Below are 7,254 nucleotides of genomic sequence, written 5' to 3' on the forward strand. Positions count from 1 at the left end.
TTAAAAATATCGCGATAAACGATATAAATTCACAGGCAAAATGTTTCAAAACTTCAGATATTTTAATTGTTTTTCGAAAATGCAGTTTGTGTTTAGAAATCTTGAAAATAAAACGCAATCATATTCACACATCCTTACTAACTTACGTTGTTTTCATCAAAAGCGGATGAACACTGAAAAAGAAATAACTTTTTTTACTAAAATAAATAAAACTTGATTTAACACATCCTGTTTAGATGAAATGAATAGAAATTTAAAGTAAAATCCAGAATATTTGAAAATCACTCAATGATATATGGTCAAACTCGTGCACAGCGATATCTGTTGAATAAAGTGAAGAAAAATGTAGGTTATAAATATTTATATGATTCGCACTCTAGGTTAATAATATTCCTCACTCAAAATGACCCTAAGTATGACAAGTGAACTCCCCGCATCATTCATAGATACTATCATGCTACCCAAGCGTTTCGCATACCTGGAGCGTGACTCGTCACATGACTACCATGTCAACAAGATTCAAGCGCCCGAGGGATGCAGCTCACTTTGTCGTTTGGTAGTACTACTGAAAGTGATAGCCATCTTGTAAATACATTGAGATAATTGTGTTCCGATGACAACTAGTGGTCCATTGTCATCTTTTTCCTCTTTAAATGTGTCACCCCCTTGTCAACTGTCTTCACATAACTGTGTATCTATTAAATTACTGCGCAGAGTTAATTGGTTCGGCTATAGGGGGATGCTTGGGCAACTCACCATGTGAAATATTGCGTCAAATTAAAAGTCTGACATCTGGACACCATTAGCACACGTGATTTATTAAATATTTCAGGTAAATGTCGCATCTTCTAATAATTCAGACTTTTTTGTGTCAGCGGGTGTAGTTTTTATGGTAGTCTTATTGAAAAATAGACATGACTTTCGACACGCGACAATTAAATTTGGTCTAGACAAGGAAAAATGAGTTTTTGACAATAACAAAAAATCAATTTGATAATCTGAATGAAAATGTCACGCTGGTATTATTAATATTGTTTTTATTTTTGTTTACATTTGATAATTTGTCTGAATGAATCCTAGCTGAAAAGACAAACGGGAACCTCGCACAGGGTTACGAATTTGGCTGTGTTATAAATTTAGATAGTTTTAAAGTATAGAAGTTATAACTACAGGAATAAAGATTAATCATTGAATCTCATGTAAGATGTCCAATTAATTTATCCAAATTAAAAGATATTATCTAGACTTTCTAGTTAGTTAATTATACTTATGTTGTTTTTCCCTTGCCGAGCCGGATATAACAAACTATAGATAACATTGCAGACAATTAAACTAATTTCATATCGTGTAAAAAAGCAATTATGCAATTGAATCATATCGTTTTAAGTTATTATATTGCATGAAATGACGTATTTACGTTTCAACTTTCTATTTTTTTATAAGTTTCTTTAAAGAAGCCATATGTCGATGTTAAGAAAACATACTAGCTAGTAATTCGTGAATAAACTGTTTTCATGACCAACAAAACAGGTACAACATTTTCAACACAATCGATTAATGAAAAATAAATATCTCTCCTTCACATTTACTTATAATTCAAAAGAATAATTAAGACAACAAACCATGTAGTTTAATATTTTATCTTCTTTTGCACGTATTTGAGTATTTATTAAGGTATCAAATTTCTACTTCAACTCCTAATATGATTAATTTCCGATACATTCGCTAATTTTTTATTTAACAAGAATGTCCGCATTCACATTATATTGTATCCGACTTAAAAAAGCAACATAGTTTATCGTGTGAATGTATACGTATTAATTAATTCTGGTTTGAAAATGTATAGATCGTATTCAAGATGTGAATGGAGAGATAAAATGTGCATATTTATGGGGAAATGCCAGCGGGAAATAGTACTAGTAGATTGTTGGACCGATACTTGATTGTCAATCTTATGAACTAAAAAAAAAAATAACACAAAAATTTTCAGCATAAATGCAGAAATCATTCAATACATATAGGCCTGTACGTGTTTCTTAGAACGACATATATTGCATTGTTTAATATAAGGAGAAAAATGAGGAGAAAAAAAGTTTAGCTAAAAACTGAATTTGAGACATTTCATCGGGTTTAAATCAGAGACGATCGGTGACAGGGCTGTAGCTGTCAAACTACTAATTTATACGCTTACAGTAGCCTAAAATTAAAGAGCAATGAAGTTGATATTAATTATCATCGTCGGATACCCACTGCCGAACCATGAACATTTATCATTACATTTGATTACATGTTATGATATGTTACATGTTAATCAACCGTGGGTATCCAGCGATGATTAATTAAATGAACAATTGTTTAATGGAACAACTTTCACATTGCTGCTTTCGTACATTTTTATACAGTTATATGGACCAATCCGTTTCCTTTATTGTACAAATAAATATACTTTTATATATTTTATACCTGTCACCATGTATTGCGAATAAAATATGTTTTAACTGAAGTTTATTTCTTAGAATACTGAAACAAATCTTATTACAGTGTGCTGCGCAATCATTTGTATTTTTTGTCGTGATAAACTTCAATACGACGCAACTTCCTGCAGAAATTAAAACTGCTTCCGGTATAATGGAACATTGAAAAAAATGTAGGTATTCATGAGTACATGTTATAAAAACGTGAATTTTTCACTTTGTAAGTGACGTGTATCAGTCTATAATAATATATCATTTAATTTGATAACCTCTTTTGATTATTCAATAAAAATAGATCATCAAAAACCATTAGAAACTTTGAGTACTACTAGAAAATAGATAAAATTCTTCAGAAAGCTTAATTGGTTTGACTTTATAGAGCTATTTGACGTTTTATGACTTGATTTTATTTCATTGGCGTTAATTTTTTCCTTAACTTGTCAATATATCGAAGATATATCATTTTATATCGTATAAATAAATACGAAGAAAAAAATATGAAACACATACCGACTCAATTGTCAAAGTATTTTAAAACGCCCTTTTTCGTGCAATTTGGTCACATGATCTTGAGACAGAATATGGTCATGTGAACAAAAATGCTTGCAAAGCAGCATGTAAAATTATCTTTTGATATTACATTCTTGAAAGACATTTTACTTATTTTAAACATTAAAATGAACTTTATTGATGAAATAACATCTGTATTTTTACGACCAAATCCATCACTTAGCGGAACAATTTTTATTGCTAGTTTGATAATAAACACCATTTTTTGTTACCAGAGTTTCTCGCGTGTTAATTTATGACAGGGTCGAAAGATAAGCCAAAGACCCGTAACGAAAAAAAAATGTTATAAATCATAAAATAAACACCAAACTTCAAATTTTATGGCCATTCATTGGGATATGACACCACTGGAGTTAGTAAGATTGGTGTTGATTTACCAAAACTTACCGAAAAGAATCATTGACCGCTATTATATTGAATACTATCGAACCTATTTACTGACCGTTGTAATACTTTGTAAAATTATTAACTACATATATTTTTAAAAAAAATGGAATTCATTATGAAATGTTCTAAGTATTGTTACCCAAAATGAGCAAAGAAAAGTCATTACCTTAAAAAGAGTCTTTTGACGAGTTCTTCAATGGTTCTTCATTACTTTTGCGAGTCTTGGAAGTCCAATATACAAAGCTTAGCACATCTTTTCTGACTACTATTACAGCCAAAACATCGTTGGGAGTGTTACTCGGTCCGTTGATTTTTTTTTTATCTTTCAGGCGAGATTCCGGAATCCGTGATTTATCCAACGGCCAACTAGAACATTTAGAACAAAAAGTTAAAAACACTTCTTATATAATATTATTTATATAATATTTTCTTTATATTAGTAAACACAATTGCTACCGCTGCAATGCCACATTGCTAATTGACAAAATTTTCACAGAATTTATTACATTTGTTAGGTAAGTCCATTTGGATATAATTATACATCAATTGATCGCAGTGAATTTCAAAGGTAACTGGCCTCTTTGTTTGCCTTTGAAAGAATGCGGGCCATGTTTTATAGATATGGGAATTAAATACCCGTATTGTTGCCATATACACCGGAGTAACAGCTTTTTTCCAACCTTTTTTGGGTGTACTTTAACTCCTACCCCTTGTCAATTTTCAAACGGCTGGCTTAGACGTTTGAAATGTATACTACGTTACCATGGTAACGGATACATTAGAAACCGATTATGGTCAACGGATACCGGTACTATCTAAAATTGAAGTAAAAAATCGACAAAAAGGTACTGTACCATATAACTACATTAATACATTTACATTTTATGTCATGCGATGTAAACATTGAAATGGGCGGAAAATTATCTATGCAAAGTTACATTTTTGTAACCATCATCATGTTTTTTACTGCATCAAAAAGATGAAGTATCATATCAGTTCTGGAAAAAAATCTATAGAAAGTTGTTTAACGTGATATCATACTACATGCAATTTATTTTTAGATTTTGTTCGTATGTTTGTTTGTTTTTGTTTTTTTTTAAAGAATATTTTATGTAAATAGATTAGTAATAGCAACATTAATTTATTGTTATTATTAAAGTGTACTTTATTGGATAATGCTGCGACATGTTCTATTCTATTCCATTCCATTCTGTTTAGATCTATTCTGTTATTAGATTTTATGATAAACATATATTAATATGAAAGGAGCGTGACACTGTAAAAGATATTTCTATGAAAGTGTTTTAATAATGAAACTATTGCGTTTTTCTAAAAATACAAAAAAAAAATCGTTATTGCACTTTTTTACCTTCTGAAGCACCGTAGAAAAGTTTCCGCCCTACATCCTATATACTTAAATTGATTTATGAAATATATGTAAATACTTTGTATGAATAATCCAGCCCATATAATTTATTCATTGATATATCTATATACACTAACAATAATTCATAGAAGTTTTTCCTTTCTCGCCATATGAAATTCAAACCGTATATATAATTATGTAACCCAGAAATACTCTATAATGTTTCATTATTTAATAACGCATTTGAACCATTTCGATTACAGACTGAAATTCAAATACATCGGAATTTACATGTTGTAAATTTAGGCAAACATAATTCCAAAACAACAACAATAGCAACACTAAAAATATCTGCTTGCATGCGCAACTTTTAGATTAAGTACGGTAAATGAAAAAAAAGTAAAAGAGATACACCGCGTACGGCGAACATGTTCATATTTCACCAGACGTGACATCCCATAATTCTTGTCAGCCATTCTGACTTCGCATCACTTATTTTTTGACCCACGGATAAATTTTCACAGAGGTCAGTCGATTTATGGAGTTTTTGTCGGGCTTTATGTATATTTAATGTCCTCCATTTTGATGGCTACCATCTAGTTAACTATTACCACAAGTATGCCCACTTCTGTTTATACTCCCAATATCTTGAGGGGAAAATTTCAACCGAAGCAACCACAACTTCTGTATTTAAACTATTCCTTGTCTGTCTTTGTAATCTTTGTACACTATATAGATTAGAACGGCATCTTTATGATATGAGAATTTGTTTCTTAATATGTTTGATTAAAATAGATGCAGTATAAAAATCGTCGACTTCAATAATTAACCTATCGCACTGTCCGGTTAGCTCAACGCTCCTTCCCTTCAGTATGTGCACGAGAAACACGGGGCATCGGCAGAACATTTGAATGTCTTTGGATTGCGAAAAGAACCTACGAATTTTTGTCGATATCCTGACTTAAACCGAGGTCCTACAAAGTAGGCAAGAAAACGGGACGGCTTGAACGACGGTTACCTTTGCTGGCACCAACAGCCCATATCAGGGCTACCTTACGTTTCGTATTGACTCGGGTTATTATTAATTGTATGTTTAGGTGCTCATTGACCAGTGTACACTGACCTAATTTCGGCTTTAAGGTCATATATTTTTGGCTAATACGCTGTGGAAACTTCACGGAGGTAAATAAACACAACTTCGTGCTTGCAAATTATAGTCGGGGTCCGTACTCGACAGCAAAGTTGCATTTTGTGTCTTAACAGGAGGTAGGCCCTCATTAAGCATATACTATATTAGCTCAATAGGGATAGCGCGTTGAATTGACAATCATGCGAAACGGGTTCGATTACCGGACGTTGCAGGTCACCCCCGTTGTGATTGATCAAGACATTCTTTCTATAGTCATTCGTACTATATGTCTATTCTGTCATGAAGAAGCTATCAGTTCCTTGCGAAACTGAAGGCGACTTGTATTGGTAAACTGCTTGACAGCCTGCCCAGGAACGATGCGGTTAGTCTACTGCGGTGGCTAAATTGTACTGTCACATTTGTGCAATTCGGCTTGACTTTGAACATTTCACATCATAGTTTAAAGTTTCCTTTAAGTGATTGCCATCGGTCTTTTCTAATCTTAAATATGAACAGTCGTCCATACAAAGCCAGACATACATTTCCCATTACTGATATTATCAGCACATTCATAGCATTCCAATAATGAGTTAGTTGAAATGACTGATATAGAATATATCTCATTTGTGAATTATATTTCAATATTTCATTGATTGGCGAATAATTTGTTTAATTCAAAATAAACATCTCAAAGTGAGAATAGAAAGTGATATATTACGACAATAAAATGATTGGTTTAAACAATCTTCATTTCGTTACTGTAACAGTTATAGTACATTTTATAAGCTGAATTCCTCAACCTTAGTTTTTGTTTCACCTTAGTTTTTGTTTCACAACTATGGTTAGGTGTATTCTACCTTTAAGGCATCATGGTGTGGACGTGTACCTTAATGTTTAATTTAATAACTGGTGACATTAATTGTATGTCTTTATGTTAAAGGTACATTTATTGAGAAATTATTGTACATTCATTCACACATAATGGTCAAAATCGACGCTGTAATAATTACGAGATTTTATCTCAAATTTTACATCAAATTTATTATGTAACGTTTTCATTCCATTATAGTGACAGGACACAACAATATTTACATTTCATACCATGTCAAGCGTGACATAAATTTTTATGTTTTAAGGCCCAAAAAAATAAAATGTGCGTTTCTGGACCCTAAAGATATAAAGAAAAATAATAATGGATAAACTACAAATTTAGTTATTGCATGGCTATTATTATCGAATTGTCTTATTTATAAGAAAATTATATAAAATAAATAATAAAAGCAATTTAATATTGCTATAATTATAGTGTGTGTCTAAGAAATGATTAA

Source organism: Ruditapes philippinarum, unplaced genomic scaffold (genome assembly GCF_026571515.1).
Source record: "Ruditapes philippinarum isolate M1 unplaced genomic scaffold, ASM2657151v2 ctg19_1_1_1_1, whole genome shotgun sequence".
NCBI lineage: Eukaryota > Metazoa > Mollusca > Bivalvia > Venerida > Veneridae > Ruditapes > Ruditapes philippinarum.